The sequence below is a fragment of the Caloenas nicobarica genome, chromosome 9 (assembly GCF_036013445.1).
Source record: "Caloenas nicobarica isolate bCalNic1 chromosome 9, bCalNic1.hap1, whole genome shotgun sequence".
Classification (NCBI taxonomy): Eukaryota; Metazoa; Chordata; class Aves; order Columbiformes; family Columbidae; genus Caloenas; species Caloenas nicobarica.
Window position 1 is genome coordinate 23,902,757 of NC_088253.1, and position 23,181 is coordinate 23,925,937.

At 41.8% G+C, this 23,181-nt stretch overlaps 1 long non-coding RNA gene across 1 annotated transcript in view; it reads left to right on the forward strand.

Moving 5' to 3' along the window:
- Nucleotides 1-23,181, forward strand: part of LOC135991844 (uncharacterized) — a 246,174-nt gene that overhangs the window by 78,926 nt on the left and 144,067 nt on the right. The window contains exon 2 of the long non-coding RNA XR_010606609.1: nt 10,081-10,185. This is a non-coding gene — a long non-coding RNA (uncharacterized LOC135991844). The remainder of the gene's footprint in view (nt 1-10,080; nt 10,186-23,181) is intronic.

The following is a 23,181-nucleotide window of genomic DNA, read 5'->3' on the forward strand; positions in this document are numbered from 1 at the left end:
AAAACCTTTTTATTTATTTTCTTTTCTGCAAGAGTCAAATAAGAGGCTTTTACATACCAAGTCAAGGTTTTTTTAGACTTAAACTTCAGAATATTTTCAATATCTGCAATATTATCTTTTGAATAATAATTACCTCTTATATTAAATTATAAGACAGCAGGATTCAGGATTAGATCTCTGCATATTATTCTAGTGAAGGAAATTATGACAGGGGTCATTTTTTAGAATTATGTAGGAGGGTAAAAGGTCCCAGGCAGCATTAGAAGGGAAGGCGTTTATAATTAAATTGTAATTTAGGCCTATGATTTATAGTTTTCTCAATGAAAAATTTGGTGCTGTATAGAGATCCTAGGAGGAACTTTAGTGAGATACAACTTAATGAAATAATAAAAAGAAAAATTATTCTGGAATAGCCTGTATTATAGTGGCACCCGTTAGCATGCTGCAGCGTCGCTAAGGTTCTGTCAGCATTTCCCTTATAAACTCTGTTTTCCAGGGGGTTATTTCTAGGCAGTAAAAGTTTGTTTTAGGCTGGAACATGGCACGTAAGATTTCAGATCAAGATAATTTTCACTATATATATATTTAAATCATTTAGCTCATTAAAACTTAGAGAAGTATTCTAAAACATACAAGTCGTCAGTTCAAGACAAAGACCACTGCTTCTCTTTTTGTTGTTGTTATTCACGAATTGCAAGAAAACTGGAAGCCTTGTTCTTCGTAATTTGTGAAGTCATTACAGTATGTACGGTAGAAATCTGTTCTGAAATATTATCCACTTATATAGAGACAGCTCATTTCTGTCTAATGTGCAGAGTCATTTTGAGTTTCTTGGTATTATTCTGTAGACCAGACAGACATTGGAATTAAAGGAGGAGCATTTTTACAGTTATTTTTATTAATTAATAGGCTAAACTCCTTCGTACCGTGAGGAAGAACTATTCCACTAGCAGGAAAACATTAATACAGAGAGGTTAAATGACTTGCCAAAGGCAACGGAGGGAGTCGGTGACTGATCTGCCACCAGAAGCCGTCTCTGACCCGCTGCTCTCTGGCTGTAAAACTCTGCTGAACCAGTTTGTGCAGGTGGCCAACAGCTCATAGGAGGTTTAAAGCCACCTTTCTGCTTAGGAAGAACTAATTGTCATAAAAAATTTTTAAGAAAGGGATGTAAGTTCAGACATTGCCTTTTAGATACGATTTGCTTGTGCTAATGTAGCAGCTGTTCCTACAAATTGCTTATTCACTGGCCCAAGTTATATTCTTTTTTCTGTCGTTACTTGAAGTTTGTGTATCATAGAAAGTCAATGTGCAAGTTTAGTCTGCGGGTTTGAAGATCACCTGGATTTTATTACACTCAGATTAAGGCACTGTATCAAGCCTTCTGATACTTTTTTTTTTTTTTGGTAGTATCTTTGAATGCAAGTAAGAACCTGGTTAAAATGAACATACTTAAGCACCCTTTGAAAGAAATAAAACTATTGAAATTACATCTAAGCAAAATGTGACATTTTCTAGATCACAGAGAGATAGGAGTATGCAACTTAAAAATATGCTGTATGGAACTTAAAAATACATGGTGACTGTTCAGCATCTTCATATAAAAAGATAAGAGGAATTAATAAAGGTAACCCTCGTCCACTGGAAGGGAAAAATAACAATAAATAAAAAGGACAAATAGTATGTTTGCATCTTGTCCGTGTTAGCCAGCTGAAATCATTCAACTTTAACCCTGTTCAACTGGCGTTGGCTTCAGCCTCCTCTACTGCAGATGCTCATTTGTAAACTGAAGTGATAATCAGTAAACATCAGAAGTTTGTTGTACGCAAATAGCTTCCAAAGAAGTTTTATGTCACAAGGAGCAGGGCATAGAAAGAGGAGGACACAAATTAAAATATTATGATGCATGGCAAACTTTGCCTTGGAAATTGAAGAGTGAAATTATTTTGTCTTCTCTCCAACAGGGTTGCTGAGGGTTCAGAAACTCACTACACAGAATGAACAATGCGATGGAAAAGGTGTATTAATTCAGTGGAAACAAAAAAGCTGAGGGAGTTGAATAGAAGGCAGTGCTGGAGATAGGAAGTAACTACTTTTCTAAAAATTGATACTGTTTGTATTTTAAACATTAAATTTTAAATTATCTAAATATATATTTATTTAACATAGTGCATAGATTCTTCCCAAAATATCTAAATTTAATGAGAAAACAATAAGCTTTTTAAAGACATTGTGCTCACATAATGAGTATTTAGGAATGTTAACAAATAATGTATGTTTTGGAAAAAAGATCTTTTGTTATAGCACAAATTATTCTCTGGTTTCTGTGTAAATAACAGACGGTTTAGAACTTATGTGAATAAAAAGTTACATCACAGGCTTCAGTATTTTCAGAGGAACTATTCATAGTTTGTGTCAAATTAAAAAAATGCTAACCTGAAAAAGAAAAGGTTTGAGGATGGTGCTTGAAAAAAAGAGAGATTTCACCTCAAACAAAGTAGAAAACAGCAAGAGATATTTACAGAAAAGGATTTTTTTTTCCCCCCTGTAATTTTCTGAACCTTGCTTGCAGTAACTGTTGATTAAGGCAACATTCGTTTGAAATCTGGGCTTTCTTCTCTGTAACTCCTTTCCCTCTCCTTGATCCAGCGCAGAAATCACAAGTGCCTGTGTTTGACTTATCCTTTTGTTTGCAAGGCGCTGTGATCGTATTCCTCATTTAGCATCTTAACATCGCTCTTGGATGAAGAAGCAGCAGCCTTTGTTTAGAAAGAAAGCCTCTTTGATAATTAGAAGTAGTGAGGGATGTAACAAAACCCCAAGAAAATGTGTTACAAAGTGTGAATGCATCTTTTATTTCAGCAGAGTGCCATTTCCCACGTGGCGAGATCCCGGTGGGGCCGCCAGCCTTGGCCCGGCTCCCCTCACGCGTGGGACGGCCGCGGGCCGGGGACAGGCCGTGGCTCTCATGGGGACAGGCTGTGGTGGGGACAGGCCGTGGCTCTCATGGGGACAGGCCATTGCAGGGACAAGCTGTGGCGGGGACAGGCCATGGGCTGTGGTGGGGACAGGCCGTGGCTCTCATGGGGACAGGCTGTGGTGGGGACAGGCCGTGGGCTGTGGTGGGGACAGGCCGTGGTTCTCATGGGGACAGGCCATTGCAGGGACAGGCCGTGGCTCTCATGGGGACAGGCCATTGCAGGGACAGGCCGTGGGCTGTGGCGGGGACAGGCCGTGGCTCTCATGGGGACAGGCCATTGCAGGGACAGGCCGTGGTTCTCATGGGGACAGGCCATTGCAGGGACAGGCCGTGGGCTGTGGCGGGGACAGGCCATGGCTCTCATGGGGACAGGCCATTGCAGGGACAGGCCGTGGCTCTCATGGGGACAGGCCACTGCAGGGACAGGCCGTGGGCTATCACAGTGCCCTGCCCTGGGCACCACCACCAGAAACCAATGCTGTTCTATTTTTATTTTGGCTCCTTCAACCTGCACTGCCAAACGAGGCCATTTTGGTGTGTTTTACCAGGCCCGCGGCCCCAGCCATGCCATCAGGTCAAGGCACACGTGCGCACGGCGCTTTGCTCGCGGGTGAGTCTCTGGGTCCCTGGCCCCTCTGAGGGGGTCCTGGCTGGGCTGGCTCGGAGCCCCAGGAGGGAGATCCGATGGGACCAGGGGACGCAGAGGAGGGTCCATGACGGGAGGGAAATGGCTCCTGGGGCTCTGGGGTGACTGGGAGCTGTGGGAGTGCTGGGGGGCTGCTGTGGGCCCACACTCCAGCCCACCCTGGCTCACCGCATGGGGAGCTTGATTAATATCAGAGTAAAAAGTATTTACACCCAGTCTGTGCACAGAGAAAGTCAGAGGGGTGGTTCAGTTTTATAAAGGAGGAGTTCAGTGCTGTGGAGGGCTCCTGCTATGTGAGTGGTAGAAGCTGAAATTAAGGAGAACGAGTGTGGGCTCCATGAGTGAAGCGGAAAGTGCCTTTAACAAACAGCTTTTTAAATTTATTTTATTTCCTGCCTCTGCAAGAAACTGTGGACATGGTGCTGGTCGAGTCCCTGACGCGACCTGGCGCAGGCGCTGCCAAGTGTGCCCGTCCCACGGGCTCTGGCGCGTGGTGTCCAGCGGTGGAAAACCACAATGGGAACTGGTAAAAACCATCCTAAGAACATAATAAATGCTGTGAAATGCTGTGTGCTTTAAAAAAAAAAAAAAAAAAAAAAAAAAAATCAAGTGTAAGGTGGCTTAGAGTGGATACCCAAAATTAATAGACATGTTTGACCTTAATCTGTCTTCCTGGACAAGTTTAATTATGGCAATTTCTTAACTTCAGCTCAAGCTCTTGTTTTAGAAATGTTAGTGTTCTTTTAATGTGTGGGATTCTTTGTATTTTATATCACTTTTTTCTAGGGAAAAGCAAAAATTTCTGTCTATGAAAATTTGCTGGAGTGGAATAACCCAAGACTTTGGAGGTGCTTAAAATTAATTTCTCTTTCTAAATAAATTATTGTTTCTGAGATGAGCCTGAACTGGGGGTGAGAGGGAGGAAATTAGAAATGCTGTTTCAAGAGACGAATTTTAAAAGGAATCTTTTTTGGGAATTGTATTGTTCTCTTTGTGATCACAGCCTGTCCTGGCAGGAGTCTTTCAGTGTAAACATGGGGTATGATCTGATGATTAAAAACTGATGAAGCACATGTTGATTTACACCAATTTGATTCCTAGCATTTTTTTAGCCTTTATTATTTGTCTTAAACAGAGACGTAAAGGTTGTAATATCTCTATGTAAACTGAAATGTTAGTATTTGAAAATACAAAATGTGCCAAAACACAATCATATGTATGTATTAGTAGTACAATCTAATATGTGGTGTTATTAGCACTGGTAATTTAGAAAAAAAGCAGCTTTATTAGTTCCTCAAACTCTGCAGCACCTATCTCCCCATTGCCGTTAGTGTCAGTCTGGCAGCAGCTCTGTCCTGTGCTCAGTCCTGCCAGCAGCCCCTGCAAAACTGCACAGAGCTCGGGACATGCAGGAACAAAGGCTGGGGGTCAGCTGGGGGGTTGCTTAGTTGACGTTAGGGAGAAGTGCTTGATGTACTTTTGTTGTCTTCCTTTGAAAACAAAAGGCAGATGGTAGATTTCCAGAGGAGCTAACTGTAAGAAGTCTGCTTGTTGTATAAAAATGCATTTCGGTTTTCCTGGAACTTTAGAAGGCAAGCTTTGTAAAGAGATGTTACATCTCTTTTATGATATATATTATTTTACTGGTTTACTCTCTTGGTTTACAAGAAAAAAAAGCTGAAAATGTGAAATTTTAGATGCAAGCAGCAATTTTATGCCTCGGTTTTCATAAATTTGATACCTTTTATATGAAATAATTTCAAGTCTTGTCTTAAAAAGTGAAAGAAACCACCGGTGCCTTAGATTGAAGACTGAAGAAAGTAGTTGTGAGACCTGCCGATTATTACTCCTTGGTTATTATTACTCCTTGGTTTTATATATATATATATATATATATATATATATATATATAAAATTAAACTGTTTTCTTCTTTCTTTCTATAGGGCTAGTTTTGCGAGTAGCATTCTAACAGAGCAGGAGAGCTCGTTGTTTGAGTGCCCTTACTTTAGTTCCACATCTTATCCAACTCCAGGAACTTGAACTTGTCATTATCAGCCCCAGAAGGTCAATGCATTAGCCACGGCTCTGGCTCTTTCATCTGGCCTTTCTGAAGAGGAAAAACCACCTTTTAATCTTAGCTTTCATAAAACGCTGTGTGTACTGGGATACATCCGAACTTGTCATTTTCTCGTCTGTTTTAGTGCTGGGAGATATCTGGAGATGCTTTATGATGCCACACAGATACACATGTCTGCAAAAGGCCTAATCTGAAGTGAATCTTCTATAAATAATAAACAACAAATAGGTTCCTTTTAGTTATATTAGCCCCAAAATAGGTCATGTAGATTTGTTTTAAATGCAAACTTAACAATAAAGTAAATTCCCTAGGTGGAGAATTTGATGTGTTTGTGCAAATTTTCTGGACACAGTATAAGAAAAAGCCAACACCTATATTTTACCATTTAAAATATTTATACATTGTCTCTTAAAGTCCCGTGTTTGAAGTACTGTTTATAATAAACACCTTACTACAGAACTAATAGTCATAGTGTAAACACTCGCCATTTGTTACTTAAACACAAGTGTTATCTTTCTTAACTTTTTTAGTATAGAAACTTAGCATTTTCCAGTGTCCCCAGAAAAGCTGCCAATTCCCGCCTCCAATTCATCTTGTTTTGCAATATCTCTGCTACTTTCTGGTGTCCTCTTCAAGTCAAAACAAACTGATACTGAATTCTCCAACTGGCCAGACATATCCACAAGATGCATCTCCCAGAATATCTTTCTAGCAGGTCATGCCTAGGTCTCAGACTTCAGTTGTTCAGTGTGCAAATATATTAATAGTAAAATGATAGCCCAGACTAGAGTGAATTGCTATGTTTAGTATGTCGGTAGTTAAGCTAAAACACAAGAAGGAATCGACTAAAAAGGAGGAGCGATGAGAGGAAAATCTAAGCACAGGAATGTTCTGTGGAACCGCAGCCCTGTACGTGGGGGTTCGGGGCCCGCGGGCCCCGGCGCTGCTGTGGGTGCCGGCGCTGCCGTGGGCGCTGGCGCTGGGCACAGGGCTCGCTCCGGGCTCTGGGCCGCTGCTGGAAACATCAGCGTGGTGTTCAAACAGAAAAGGGCTGGAAACGCTGCCCAGGCAACCTGTTCAGTGCTCCCCCTGAATACAGGAACTAGTGTGTTCAATTCTGTGGGTAACTACAACCTAAAGGAAGGTATATGTGAGAAATAGGTAATTTATTGTGGTTGTTTGGAATTAAAATGGCTATGACACCTATTGTAATTTTCGTACTATTTCTGCCTAATACAATGGTGTTTGGATTTTAATTGGAGTCTTTAAGTGCTACTATAATACAAATAATACATATAGGATGTATCACAGTAGTATTAGACAAAGGTAAAATGCTAAAAATTGTAGTGCCACATTTTGCAGCTTGTGTTCTTCTGTGGAGCTAGCTGGAGTCTTATGTTCTGTGTGTCACCCATTGTAATATACATAATTTCTTCGTCCCTATTCATTTTTCGTCCCTGAGATGCATTGTAAAAGTGTAAATCCATCACTAGATAATTTTCAGTTCCATTATTTACAAAAATGAATAGTTAAGCAAGTCATTGTTATTAGTGGGATGCTATTGTTGTTTCCCAGAGATAGGGACTGCCAAGGTCTTGAGTGATGTACACTTGAATGTTCTTTCAAGATACTTGTACCTGTTTCATTTGGGAGGAGTTTCACTCATGTAAAATCAAACAGAAATGATTTTTGTAGCCTCTGAAAAGAGAAGAAGGGAAAATGGTTATTAATGAACTATTTAATATTCTGCTATGGAAGAGATGCAGTGATTTTGCTGTTGACACTTTTGCATAGAATTAAAGAGATCTGGTGGTTGTTTTACTCGTCTGTCTTTGTTCCTGAAAGACTTTCAGTGTCATCAGATTTGGTTTGGTAACCTAAGAGATATTTTACAGACATGTAGACAAAAAAACCCCACTTATTTTTGCATGAAATTCATTGGTATTCAGAATGTGGTCCTTTGATGAATTAGAAATTTTGGCTAAAGCTTTAATGAGATTTTTATTTCCTGAACTTTTGTTGGAAAATGTAGGCTCCATGATCCACAATTCTGAATAAGGGTTGTTTTTTTTTCCCAATAGTATTTCTGGCTCATTGTTTATTACTTAAGATTTTATTGATTTGTGAGTTGAGAAGTCCACAGTGAAGGTGGAACAGTTTAGAGCTATAGATCTCTACCGCACGGCCTGCATTGATGTGCTTGTTTGCTACATTCAGGTAAGCATTTGCAATCCAAGGTTACACAGACGATGCTGTGGCAGAAATAACCCAGGTAGCTGCAGGATTCTTGTCCCAGACGCACCGTCACACCAGCTGTCTGCTGGTTCAGTAGCTCAGGCGCTGACCCCGAGTCCCGCTGCCCGCGGGGGGCTCGGCGGCTCCGGGTGTGGGGGGCGCCTGGGGGGCTGTTTGGTGAGCTGGAATGGCACTGGGGGTACCTCTGATGGAGCAGAACCGGGGAGCCTCTAGCAGAGGAATCCACAGAAACAGTTGTCTCCTCTGTTCTGATTCTTCTCGTTTTTAATTGTGCGGTATTAGTTCATGCAAGTTCCCTCTAAGTTCTCAGCTAATGATGCTGTAATGTCAGCGGCTTGTATCTGAGACAGGTGTTTCCAAGAAACTGTGCTGTGAATGTAGACAAGACTTGCACACTTGCTGCATAAATGTAACTAGATAACCATTTGTATTTATTTCATGTTTAGTAAAGTCCCTCGTCCTGTGGCTGCTTGTTCCATCGCACGTGGACAAGGAATTTGGGAAGCTTTCCACAAGCTGTTGTTGAATGATCTTAGATTTTGTAACCTTTCTTGTGCTCCTGTACAGCACTACTCACAGAAATTCACATAACTCAAACGTTTGGTTCCTATGACTTACCACATTTCTGATAACTTACGTGTGTTCCAACAGGTTAAAAAATAATCAATATTCAAGTTTTTGTTGTAACTGGTCTTTTACTTAAAACCAAAGTGTTTCAGGGTCCCAATGCTTACAGAAATATTTTGATGTTAACTAAAAAGAAGAGTATATCAGTATATAATCTTACAAGTTACTGAAAATATTTGAAAGAACAATTTAGTAGCAACAGGACTTGTTTTGCTGCAGAGATAGCAAATAGGTAATGAACTTGGGGCAGCGTTACATATCTTTGTATTTAACTATGAGTATTAATAGCATGGAGCATTATCTAGTAGTTTCCCTCACTGTATCTAAGAAATTATTTTTGAAGGTGTTTTCCACGTCGTTACAGTGATGTGGCTGCCGATGTGGAAAGCAGTTCTTGGTCGCTGTTGGTTTTAATGCCCGTGACTGAGCGGGCAGCTGCCCGGTGGCTCCCGGTGCCGCGCTGGTGTCCCCGGCGCACACGGGTGGTGTCCGTGGGGCTGAGTCCTGCACCTGGGGGGTGTCGGGGGACGTGATGGCACTTGGCACTGTTAGAAGTCGCCTCAGATACTAATTGGGATTGTAATCTGATAGAGTTCAGGGTTTGGACCGTTTACAATTGCGGTGCCTGTTTTAGACCATCTTATCTTGCAAACCCTGCAATCTGTTCTCAACTTTAAAAACCCCTGAAATATAATGTATCTGCCTACTGCTCGAAACTTTTCCTCTGCAAAGTCTTTTCCAGAGTGAAGAAATTTACTGACTGAATGTTTCAATTCTTATTAATATCTGTATATTTTAATTTTTGAGCCCAGGAATCTGTGCATACTGTCCGTGTACTCCTATTCTGTCTGTTTGACGTAGGCAATTTTAAGATATGACAGATGTTTGAAAGCTAAAACACTTTTTTTTGGTGATTAGTTTTGCCCTGATTGGCAGATTTAAAAATAAAATACTGTTTTGACACATAAAAGGAGGAGAGTCAAATAATCTATATTTGGTGCTTCTTTTATATGGTTTATAGACTCTTGGGCCTTATCTTTCTGCAAATATTAACTGGTGCTTTCATCCATCCGCAGCTTTTGTTACAATTTTTGTGTTTTTCAATCTGTGTCGATGGATTAAGGAGTAGAAAGAAGGGGCCTGTTTGCTTGGTAGCTTTCCGTTGTTTTTTTCCATGCAGACATACAGAAGTGACTGGCGCCGGGGTGGCTCTGGGGGTGCGCAGGGCGGGCGGCGTGGGCAGGGGACGCGCTCTGAACAGCGTTCTGGCCGCCCCAGCCTTCTGATCCCGTGCGCGCTTGAGATGCCAACGTCCCCTGGCGTGGAACCAACCCGGTGCTGTTGCTGCCCCTCTCACAACACACCTTTACTTTTAGACTAGAAAGGAAGACCAGGGGAGATTTTTTTTTTTTTAATCAGTCAAATGGACAAGAAAAAATTCCCGTTCACATGCAACCCCTGCTAAATTTGTGGTTTTCATTTATTTCTGCTAGCTACTTTCTGGATTTATCCTGAACAAGAAGTGGAATTACTGAGCTAATGCCCTGGAAGCAAGTATCCTGTGTTATGTACTACAGTCCCGAAGTCCTTCATACATGGTAAGAAAACCTTTTCCTTTGCATTTCCAAGCTGAGCTCCAAGTGCAAGTGTTTAGCGTTATTTCAATGAGTTATATATAAAAGCTGTCCGTTTGTCAGCTTTCAGTCCGATGTGGTCTGAAGGTGTGCGAATTGTGGCCACAGTGTGAATTGAAGGTTTTAGCATGTCGGGTAAGGAATTATATATTTTCAGAACACGGTCCTATATTTGAACATTTCAAGACCATACCAATAATAATAATTCTAACAATAATGATAATCCTCATAATTTTTCTGGAGTAGTTGCAGCAGTAAGTGATGTGCCTGTGTTAACGGCCACAGAATGTGGAGGTGATCTCCGCCTGAATAGGCATTTTTTTCAAGGAGCTTTGTTCCAGACTTGTGCACTGTCCTGGGAGAGTAATTTCTGAAAAGATGATATAAATGCAAATCTGCATTTAAAAATATTACAACAACTGAGTGCATTAGCTGGTAGCTTGCCATGGTATATTGTTTCCACAGTAAGTTTGCCGATGATGTAGACAGTGTGATTTTATTTTGATGTATTCAAATACAATATTATTTATGAGAACGGAAGGGTTTTTTTCTTCATTATCTAGTATTAAGTATGCTTTGCTTCTCTGTCATCAGTGCTGTGGTGGTCTACTTGCACGGTTTCATTTTGGCCAAAAGAACTTGAATTTGTGGAGGTGGATGAGAAAGAAGGCTTCTGTTCACTTTGTGCTAATAGCATAGACAGGTTTGTGGAATCACTGCAGCAAGTTTTAAATGATGTATGAAATGAAAAATTCCTGTCCGCTGAACAAAGCGGGTACAGCCATTGCTATCTATGAAATCGCTGCTATGAGAGGCGATTTGTTCTAATACTATTTCAGATATGCCAACTTTTAATTTTTTAAAAAGCTCTTATGCTTTTATGTGAAAGACATAAGTGTTTCACAGAAACAAAAATTGGTTAGAAAAATCTTTCAAAATGCTGCATCAATAAATATCCTTAGGAAGGTTCTGCGTGGAGGAAGCCTAAGGAGTTTTTTGTATGGTTTTGTTTGAGCCTAAGCGGGTTTACAGTATGACGTGGACGTGATGATGGTGGTGAGAGTGCTTTGAACTTTCCTAAAGTGAGAATTTTAGAGGCTGGATGATAGGATTCAAGATCAGGAGTGAGGTAACTTGTCTGAGAGGTATAGCGGGGGCAGGAACTGGTGTGGAGGTGAGAGTGATGCCTCGTGGGGAGCCAGGAGTTCAGGCTTTGGGGTTTGGATTCACACAGTGGATACAGAGCAGGATCTCCTGGGCACTCAGAACCTTCTGTTCCAGTTTTCCTTCTTGGTCATCCCAACCTTTTTCCTGCACCTAATGACATCTGGCTTCTGTGGGGAAAAACAACATTATTTCAATTACAGCACACGTACAAGGATCCAAAGTACCATTGTGCTAGTTAGCTAAATATCTGTATTTCCTAGCATTTGATATGTCTGTCTGTGAAAACGTAGTTTTGAAAGTTTATGTATGGATTGTGTGCATAGGTAACTCTGTACGTGTGAAATATATAGGATTACACGTATATAGTGTAAGAACACGGTGTAAGAATTGTGCCTAGATACAAGGGTGTTGGGGCTGACGAAAGTATTTGGTATGTTCAGAAAGAGAAAGCCTGGGGTTACTTCTCTTGAAGAACAGTTTTCTCCTCACTTCCTAGAGTCAAAAGCAGGTGCTGCCTGGGCTCTGTCTCTGAAAACACTAGCTGCTGCTCTTTTGAATGTGTGTTAATCTTACCTCCCAGCTACATCTATTTACACTTCATTATAAGGTTATGGTTACAGTAGAAACTATAGATTAACTATTTTTAATCTAAATTTTTAAAATTGGGTAATATTATTTAAAACCGTGAGAAATAATAATCTAGTGGTGTTGGGCAGTTTCAGAGTCTTTTCGTTAGTGGCCTTACTGGTCACCTGGACCCTGCCCTACTGTGAAGTCTGTTCTTATCTTTCCTATGCAGTATTTCAGATAATTGTGAAATGCTATGAAAAACCTGCTGTACTTTTTCACATAGCTTAGCCGTGGCAGAAAAATTTAAAAACTTGGGTCTGATGGGACACCCGTGTCAAACACATACCAAATGCAGTTGTTTTCTTAAAGAAAAAAAAAGAATTATGAATAACATTTTGTCAGATGAAAACACTCCCCCTCTCCTGAAATCTTGAAAATATCCAAGATGCAAAAAGAGGTTTCTGTATCATTGATGATTCCGAAGTGGATCAGTGTTACTGAAATGCCCAGGAGCCCGTTGTCCATCCAGGCAGAGCTGCCTGCTGGTCGCCGCTCCGTGCCGGAACGTTCTTCTGCAGCTTCCAGCTGTTTGATCAAAAACTCCTTGGTGTAAAAAAAACCCCAATTAATTATGCCACTGGAGTACAAAGATTATTAACTCTAGAAGATTTTTGCATCTTATTTTTATAGACCTACCAAAGTGATCTCTCAAGTGCAGGAGCCCAGTATTATCAGTGCCCTTTCTGCAGAGTATTTGCAGGTGTATGTCTCCAGACCTCTTATCATGGAATTTTGTTGTGTTTTTAAATTGCTGGTGGTCAGGATTTTTTATGTTAATGTTGAAAACAATACTGGAAGGAAAATAATTTTTATATGGTGCTATCAGATTTCTTAGAATGGAGAAAAAAGTGTCTGAAGAAATGGAAAGCACTTCCAGAAATCTTGCTTCATTGTTTATCTATTTTCCCAGTATTTTCATGTCATGTTTCTGTTCTTTGAAAAGCACGTACGTCCTTACAGTTGTGCTGCTCTGCTGTGCTCATGCAAGTGACCTTTTAAGTGGTTAGAAAGAAAAAAAGATTCTAAGGGGACAGCATATAGATGGCTTTTAAAGCCGGCATCTGGGTTGGTTGTTTTTGTGATAGTCAGTATTGCCCTTTTCTTAGTTTCTCAATATCATTTGCTTCATTCAATATGTGGAGCCTCAGAAGTGCCCGGCTGACCCATCTCCTGGGATTCCCCATCCGTGTGTCCTGTCGGAGCAGGAGTGCAAAACTCAGTGCCGCGAGGAGCAAAGCCCGCGATTCCCCCGGCTGGGTGGCGCTCGGCGGGGAGCGCGCGGGGAGTCGGGGTCCGGCCGCTGCTCGGGGCTGCCGCGGTGAACAGAGCCCGGGACTGCGTTGGTCCCACAAGAAAAGTGTGGTAGCTTATTTCACCTAATGACGCTCGCTGAATCTGCTCAATACAAATGATTTGGTAATCTGACAAATACGAAGAATAACCTGAATTGTAAGAACTTTTTTCCTCATGGAATGTGTTAGAGATACTACAGCAATGGTAGCAGGTGGAAGAAGAAAACAGTTCTTGAACTCTTTACTAAATTGATATACTAATCAGAATGACTTTTTCAAAAAAGAAAGAAGAGTCCCATTTTGCTTGGACTCTATCTTTCCTATTTTCCTTTTTCAGAAATGGAAGATTAGGAGGTGTCTGCACCAACATGACAAAACATTCCCATGAAATTGTATTGTATTTTCGCCTTGAGTTGCTGGTGAAATGAAGTTGTTCGCTTTCAGTGCTGCTTTGTTTTTGACCCCTTTTTGTGAATTCTCTGAGGAAAGAAACATATTCCCATCTTTTATAGTAATCAAATTTATCTGGCATCTCTCAGCCTCTTGCATTACTTATGCTACAGTTGGCCAGCCTTGGGAAGGCTTTAGCGGGTTTATTTATTTATTGTTCTAAAGTGAAGGTTTTTGACTCAAGGTCCCTGTATGATCCTAGGGGATTTTAAGAGCAAAACTGAAAGTGCTTTCTGCCATTATTTTGATATAGTTGTTTTCTGTGAAATATTAAAAAAGCAAACAAACAAACACCAAAACCCACCACACGCCACCCAAAACCTTAGCAAAACCCCCATGTTTCCAAACTCCTGAAGAAACATTCAGCTATTGAGAGAGAGAAGAAAAATCTTCAAGTAATCTAGTTGTGTTGGAAATGTTCTCGTTCTGTTGTGAGGTCAGAGAGGCTGATGTCATTGCATTGAGTTCCAGTGAGAGTTTCAGTTTCATAATTGTCTGTCTGTGCTAATGAAATTTCTTAAACATGTCTAATAGCTTTTAATGTCCCTGTGTTTGGTAAATTGCATCCCAAAGTGTAAATATTAGATATCTTAGAAACACCCTTCAGTCCCACCGAAGGGAGGGGATCCAGGTAGTTCTGTGCCAGTGGGACCAGGCAGCTTTTGTAGTTCATCTAGTCAGTATTTTGCTCTAAAGCCTTGTGAAAAATAGCATGTGAAACATAGATGAAAATTCAGCATAAACAAAACTGGCCCTTGTCCTGTTGGTTGATGGCATTTGTGGGAACCAAATTGCGTTTTTGTAAGAATGATGTGCAGTGAGACACACATCGTAAATATATATATATATATTAGATGTAATCAGCAAGCGGTCTTTTCTCGCTCCCCTTCTCAAAGCGGACATGGTCCAAACCATCCAGGAACAAATGACTGGATAAAATTTCAAGCTTCTTACAGGCTCAGAGTTTACAACTGGCTCATACTTTAACATGCTTTGCTTTTTGAAGTGTCTTCAAAAACAAAAGAACAAATACATTTCTAGCTGAGTTTGTTTTCAGTACACGAGCTAAGTCTGAACACCAAGGTCTGGATGTGTAAAGCAGAAGCCCAGAAGGTGCCCGGGGCGCTGGGGGCGCTGGGCACTTGTTGGGGGCTGCACGGCTGGTTTTGCAGCGAGGGCTGGCTGGTGTTCCAGCCAAACCGGGCTGGGCTGGGGCTGCCAGCGCGTCCCCAGAGGGTGAGATACGCTACGGTTGGGTGTTTTAATTAGTCCAGAAAAGGGTCAGTTGTTCAATAGTTTAATGTTCTGGTAAATATTTTTCATAGCGATACTTAAGCATGCATCTCATTTCAAATATTTTGCCTCTTTTCCAAGGACTCTAAGGTGCTGCTTTTGCTCATTGTACAGTAAACAGGATGTTTTCAGTCATCGCAACTTTGAACTAAATGTTCACTGGACTTAGAACCAAACACAGCTTGTATAAGGAGTCTTGAATGTTTAACTCCTCCTCGGGATATTTTTGGAGATGTAGCCACAGTGTTGGCTGTTACAGTCTTGGATAAAAAAGGAAACAACCTCTGTTGTTCTAGAACACAAGGATCACTTAGAAAACACGTTGCAGTAATAGTAAGGTGAAATGAGAATTGAAGGCAGGAAACTCAAAGTTTAGGCAGGCTGTCAACGGGCGGTCAGGCTGCAGCGGCAGCGGGGAGCAGGCCCTCCGCGTCCCGCTGCAGCTCCGGTGGGATCGCATTCATTGGGGTTTGTGCTGTAAAATAGATTCTCCAGTCTGTTCTTTGAATTAGGTTGAGACAGAGGGAATTTAACAAAAGGCAAAGAAAGGTAGTGCTACATAAAAATAAGATTTTTGTTGAATACAATTTCTGTCTTTTTCTGAAAACCCATTTCTTTTAGTAGAATGCCTATTGACCACGTTCAACTTTGTCACAGATTCTTTTGTAACTTCTGTTTCTCTTGCTGTTTGTTCATCAAATTATTTCTGTATTTGAAAAAATGAAATGCTGATTATAAGGGAAATAAAGCTGTACTGGGGTATCATCAATTATTTGGCTTTCAAATACGATTTATTTGACTAACAACCTTAAAAGCTTTGACTGATTTAATTTTATTTTATGCTCATGAAATCCACAGAAGGCTGACCTAGCCATCTTCTTCATCTTCTGCGCTGTGAGTCCCAAATGGTATTCCCCCTCCGATTCTTTGATCCTATGGATTTTTTCTTAGAGGAGTAAACAATGATAGTAAGAAAATGTTCACATTATGTTTTTAGATGTACATACCAGTGTAGTGGGATTTTTATTGCAGGAGAAAAATCAAATCCTTGTCACCTAAACTGCTAATTATGTTTGATAAATGTATGGTATATATTTAATGCAAAGAGAATTTAGGAAATAATACACCTTGTGTAATTACAGCGACCGAGCTACTTCCATCAATCTAATTTTTCTGATTCAGGTTCATTTGCATTGCATTATTTTTATTAAATGAGCTTTCAGTGGAAGCCCTGCTCTCTATCAAGAAGAAGAATCAAATACTGAAATATTTCAACATGCATAAATGCAGTTTGCAGATCAGCTGGCGCGGCTGCTCTGTGGCCGTGGGAGCACACACATTGCTGACAGACGCGCAGTCGCTGCTGACAGACACACAAACGCCGTGTCACGCGCCTCGGGGGCAGCAGCTGGACAAACGCACCTGTACCCAGTCAATACGGGTGATTCCCCGAGCTCTGGTTTCTCGCCACATCCAGGCGGCTGGTTGGAACCGCAGCCGTTTCCTGGTGCCAGCCTGGGTGCGGTGGAACTGGGGAATTTGCAGTGGGGCGGGTTCTGAAAGCCCTTCTGCTGGGACAGGGGCTGAAGCTCCTGAACGGTGTGCTCGAAGGAGAACTGGCCTTCCTCTTGGAGCACTGCCCTGGAATGGTCTCGGTCCTCACGACCTGATTGTATCCTCTTGTTCTTCTAATATTTTCCAGGTGGGAGTCACAGAATGGTTGGGGTCGGGAGGCGCCTCTGGGGTCCAGCCCAGCCCCTGCCCATGCAGGGCCCCTCCGAGCAGGCTGCAAATCAGGTTGTGTTGGTTGGTTCCTGTGTGTTAAGAAAATCCCTTGCTGATTCCAGAGAGCAGGCTGTTCCTCCCCTGTTGTAAAGTGAAACAAATGTGAGATTGGGACAGGTGGGCAGAGAGAGCGAAGAGACCCTGTCACGGGCGTGCATAAGGTTCTGTATCAGAAATGGAATTTTGTGCGTCTCTCCCCATTAATGCAATTTGTCCAACTCTAGCATGTACATTACTTTCCTGACAGTTTTACTCTGAGCAAGATCTGATCATTCTGCTCCCCCTTCACTGGTGACACAAAACTGCTGCTGATCTGAAACAAGATTCTTGTGATCTTAACTAGTAACCCAGAAATGGAGTAACTTGTGTTAAGATAACTATCACATCTTCCTCTTTCTGTTCTTTTTTGGTCCTTTCCATCTCTGCAGTACTTTGTGCTGTCACTGTTTTTCACCATTATGCAGTGTTGGAAATCTCCTATCTGATATTTAGTGAAAAATAGCCTCTCTCCCTAATCCTCATTTCCTCCCACCCAATTTCAAAGCTTCAAATTAAAAAAAAAAAGGAAACACATTTCTTGTGACAATACTGCTAACTCTTACAGTGTATGTAGTCATAATTATTGAAGATGAATATAAATTCAGGTTAGTGTATATAGTTTTATTTAATAATTTTCTTATTGTTACCTGCTACAGTTAATTTTCCATTTGTTGCTCTAGAATGGACTTGCTCTTAAAAATAGAATACTGATATTACATTAATAATGTAATGGATGAGGGTTGAAATTATTCAGATGGAGCAAACAACCTATTTTCAAATGTGAATCTTTCGGAATGGCACCCAGAACTGTTCCTGCGCTCCGTGGATGCGAAGGCGTTGACACTGAACAGTCGCTCGTATCTCACACGGGCCTTTTTTTGGAGGTTGTTTTCGGGCACCTGCCTTTGTGTTTTACATATGTGTGAATTTAGGGTCACTTCTAAATGTTGGCAGCCATAATATTTATAATATGTTAGTCTGACATCAGGAACTGTTCTCTGATAGGTAAGTGCGGGGTGCGGTGATGGCTCACGGCAAACCGCCCTTGCTGAGGGGTTGTGGGTTGCGAGCGGGCTCGGGGACCCCGGAGGCCGAGCTGATCCCGGAGCAGCCGTCTGCTCCTCACAGCCACGCCTTTAGCTCTGGGATCTCCCTTCCAGAGCTCGTGAGCATGTCAACTTTGGAAAAAGGAAAGAACGTGTCCTTGGTTATAGCTGGAGCACCCACAGAGAGAAGGAACACTGAAAGAGGGAAAGTAAATTTGTGTTTTGGCTGCTCGGATACCTGCTTCTGGTAACCGCTAATACCGTGTTCTGCGTGGGATTCATTGTTCAACTTTAGTTTGTCCTCTTAAAGGCAGAAACTTCTACACCACTTATTCTTCAAATACCACCTGGTTGTCTTTGTATTGTAGCAAATTTGGTTGATGAGCCAACCTCTCAGGCCACACAATAAAACGGCCACCGACAGGAGCAAGGAGTGTCAGGAGGTTCAACTTGCCACCACAACATTGTGTTGCTTAGTACAGGTATTTGACTGGGAGAGAGAAAGAAATGTGGAACAAGAAACAAAAATACAAAGAGTAGAAAGAACTTGCTAAAGAGCACAAAGCAGCAGTATGTGGGAAATGAGGGTCTGGTGAACACAAAACTGGAGGCCAGTGACTAAACCAAAGCAGCTCTTGGGAAGAGGGGAGGATGTGTGAAACCCTTTGTCAGGATGCTCAGGACACAAGATATTCCTGCATTTAAACAAAATTAGAAGAAGATACTAACACTGTATGTCAGCTGAAGGAGCCCCAGGAAGCTGTGGAGTTGAGACATCCCTGGGGTGGAACACAGAGCAGTGAAAGGCAGAGCCTGGAGGGGAAGGCTGGGCCAGCACGCCTTCCTCTCCTTTCAAATCGACCTGGTCATCTTTGGATCTGCAAATAACCTTTTTCCAAAGGTTGTACTTAGTTACATCTACCGTACCAGTGTAATAGGTTAACATCCTACTTTACCCTGAATCAAAGAAATGTTTATCATATAGCAGATTTATGACTTTCCCTTGTCTAGGAATCAGGGTTGCCTCAGTTCCTTTAGATGGGACTTTATACCCTGTAGGATTTCTACAAACACACTCGGCAGCCTCGAGCAGCGGTGTGAACGGCCGCTGGAGGGTTGGACAGTATTGGAGAAGCTTTTCCAAAGCAGCTGGCATCACGTGTCCTTTGGGAATGCATAAGAAAATAAGAATAAAGTTTGCAGTTTTGATTTCCCAGTTGACTCTTTGTTACGGTCCAAGCAACTCTTTAAGTTAAACAAAGTAAATCTCGTAACTGTAAGTTCTTCCTTATGATTAAACGCTTTTCTCACACATGAACCTTTTGCAACAGAGTTTGACAAAGTAAAAGTTTAAAGTTTTCAGACTAGCTCTACTCAGTTACAACTTAGTTAATGTTTTGAGAGTTTCCTTTAAAAGGACACCGACTGCAGCTTTGATTACTTCAAAATACGTGGAGGATATTCCACAGAACTTCATTTAGGTTAATGACTGTTAATAGATACTTTTTTCCCCTTAAAATAACTGCAATTCATTAAGTCCAGTTCATTGGCAAGCAAGCTGTAAACTGATTGTAAACTGTTAAGTCTTGGGACTAGTTAAAATAATTCATCATATGTACCAAGTGCATTAATTCTGTGGAAAACAAAAAAAAGTAAATTTCCATTAGTTTAATGGAAATAATGAGATAATGGCACAGTTTCTCTGGTGTGTAATAATTACATGTTTTATTTGAACAATAAGTAGCAGGATACTGTAAAGAACTACGTGTGGCTAGTGCTAGTGTGAACACTCACATTTATTAAATAAAAGGGTTTTTTTCAGATTGAAATTATCAACTAGTAATTGTTAAAACTCGTGAGAGACATCTGATTTTGTTGTTGTTGAAGCTTAAACCAGTAATTTGCAGCTGAAGATGAAATGTGGATGTTGCTTATCCTGGTCAGGTGGCCTATACTCACTTGACCTCTTCTGGTTTCTCAGTGGCACGGGCTGCGCTGTGCCCACGTGTGCCGGCCCGCGCTGTGCCCGCCCGTGCTGGCCACGCTGTGCCCACGTGTGCCGGGCCGCGCTGTGCCTGCCCGTGCCGGCCACGCTGTGCCCACGTGTGCCGGGCCGCGCTGTGCCCGCCCATGCCGGCCACGCTGTGCCCACGTGTGCCGGGCCGTGCTGTGCCCACGTGTGCCGGGCCGTGCTGTGCCCACGTGTGCCGGCCCGCGCTGTGCCCGCCCGGGCCGCGCTGTGCCTGCCCGTGCCGGCCGCGCTGTGCCCACGTGTGCCGGGCTGCGCTGTGCCCGCCCGGGCCGCGCTGTGCCCGCCCGTGCCGGCCACGCTGTGCCCACGTGTGCCGGGCCGTGCTGTGCCCACGTGTGCCGGGCCGCGCTGTGCCCGCCCGTGCCAGGCTGCGCTGTGCCCGCCCGTGCCGGCCCGCGCTGTGCCCGCCCGTGCCGGGTCACGCAGCGCCCGCAGCCCTGGGCGCCCAGCCGGCTCTGGCGGGGATGCTTGAGTGCCGGGATTTCAGTTCCTGTGCCACAGCCGCTGGTGTCTCTGGCCGTGGCTTCCCCAGGTGCTTCATAGAACATGTAGGAAATTCTATAAAGGCAACTAATGGGTTATTTCATTGATTATAGATTTTAAGGCCAGAAGGGAGTGTTAAATCATCTAACCTGACATCCTGTATAACAGATGCCATTAAAATTAGCCTAGTTAATTCTGTATGAACCCTATAAACTTGTGTTTAAATAGCTATTTCAAGGCAGAAAGAATCTGTCATTTCCTTACTATTCAGTCCAACATTAAAAAACGAACCGTTTTGTTTGAATTTCCTCAGCTTCCACTTCTGCATGTTGGTCCTTGTTCTGGATTTTTTTGAGGAGATAGAGCCTTTTACTGTCCAATGTTTACTGTACATGGAGGAACATTTATACCTTTCTATTTTCTTTTTGATAAGTTAAGTGTGGTTTGGCTCTTCTTCCTGTATAAGTTTTTTCTTTAGTTTTTCAACAGGCTTTCGATGCGGGACCCCAGAATTGTGTGCAGTCCATTGCTTGATATTGGTCTCATCAACACCATATACAACGTGAAATCTCCTTCCTGTTCAGTTTTCCAGCAAATGATGTTAGAGGTTTTCTACCAGTACGTTACACAGAGACCTTTTTTGAAGTGTTTTGTCTTTGCAGTTCTGAAATAGTTCATCTTTTTGTTCCTAGGTGTGATTACTTTGTACTGGAGCGTTTAAAACCTGCAGTATCTGCGTTGCCCTGCGCAGAGGCCAGCAGTGGCTCCACTGCCCTGCTGGGGGCGGCTGGGCTCCCCCAGCTCTCACTAGTCCCCACTGCTGTCTCCCCAGTTTATCCGCAGCCCTTCCCGAGCAGGAGAGCTGGAAAACCCCCTCTGGTGCTGACTCGGTCCGTGTTAGACTTGGCAGCTCCTTCTGGAAGGGTTCTACCCATGGCTTCTTGGTAGATGAGTGTGCAAATGTGTTAGTTTGCATTTTCATAGTACTAAAAAAGAAGATAGAACTTGTATCTTTTCCATCTCTGTCAACCAAACTTGTCAGAAGTAAAATCTGCGTGGTTGTTGTTTCTCAAGAACTTGCAATTTTGCTGAACCTCTCTGGATCATACCATGATGAAAGAAATTATCTCCACTAATTCTTTGATGGCTTTAAGTTTCCCATTAAATCACACTTAAATCTAAACTAATTTTTCTGTTTTCCTTTCTGACAGTTGTCAGATTTTCAAAAAGAAGCAGGATCAGTTGTGTGCGGGACAACTTGACTCTTTCGGTGGCTCTGAAGTTGTGCAATCAAAAGTATAAAGGGAATGGTTTTGCCCTAAGCCTCCAATTCCGAACGCTTCTGAGAACACTGTGAATTAGTGGCTGGTTGTGAAATTCTCTGGTTAGATTGAATTTTAAAATATGTGATAGGGAGAGCTGACCTGTGTGTTTGAAAAGGTGTGCAGTGCAGCAGGATCAGATTTGCTGCTATTTTTTAATAAAACCAGAATAGTAAATGTCCCTGTGTTACTGTTTGGGCAGACTCGTACGCTGCAGCTATCTGTTCTCTTATAATTATTTAATCACATCTTCCAGGTTACTTAGTGTCTGACTCTGTTGCCAAGTTAACTAGCTGTTTAACAAAGGAAAATCTTAGGCACTGTTAGATAAAATACTTTGTAGGGAAAGAAAACAGTAAGAGAGCTTTTTAGGTGACCTCCAGAGAAAGGCGTGGGAAAAATAAATAAATTCAAGTTTTGGGCTTACACTTAAAATATGATCTAGTAATTTGATGGAATTAAGTTTAATTTTATTTTCAGTCAGTTCAACTTTATTGAACTACTTGAAGTTTTAAACTATATGGTATCTCTGCTATTTACAACAAGGCATGAAGTTTGAATTGTGTTATTAAGCTTCCACTTAAATTAGCTTATTGAGCAATTAACAATTGTGTTAGTAGGTGATTTAAAAAATTGATTAATCGCTGTTATCTGCTGGTATCGGTTCTAGAAGGCTAAAGGCACCTCTATGACTCGTGCCGGTATACATTGCTGGTGGGTATGTCTCTGATTATTTAATAAACTTCTTTGATCAGCTCCTTAATAAAATCATTCAATATTGGAAATTTGAGAAAGTATTTTAAAATACATTATCCTGTTCGTTTAATTGGACTAGAAATTCTATACTGGGCAAAAACTGCAGCCTATTTCAATCACATTTTTCAGGCTGATCAACTATAGTTTTTACCCAGTCAACCACTAATAAAATGGTGTTATTTATAACCTTGAATGCATTATGCTTTTAAAAAAATATTAATCAGTAATTCAGATAAATTAAAATTCTAAATGCCATGAAAGTGCATCTCTGTGAATGTAATCGATAATGCCTGATAAATTAAAAGCCTTTATAACGGTTTTCTTATCTGACATAACAGTTTAACAGCTGTATACTAGTGAACTTTATCTTATATATTTAAAAAATCAACGGTAAATCCCTCTGAACTGTGGTGTTGGCTTTGGTACAGGGCATGAAATAATTTTTCCATCTTACCCCACCGTTCTCCGAAGGTCAGACTTTAAATTGGGCTGTTACTGTCTTGCTGCAGAGTTTCCAAGCTCCGTTAATTTTGGGGCTGCCGGTGATGGATGGAGCAGTTTGAGTCCTGACGTGCAGCAGCCTGACTGGAATGACCTGCAGAGCCACATGTCAGCCCCTCATTTCAGCCCCGTTTGTCAGAAAGAAAAAACAGCCTTTCTACATA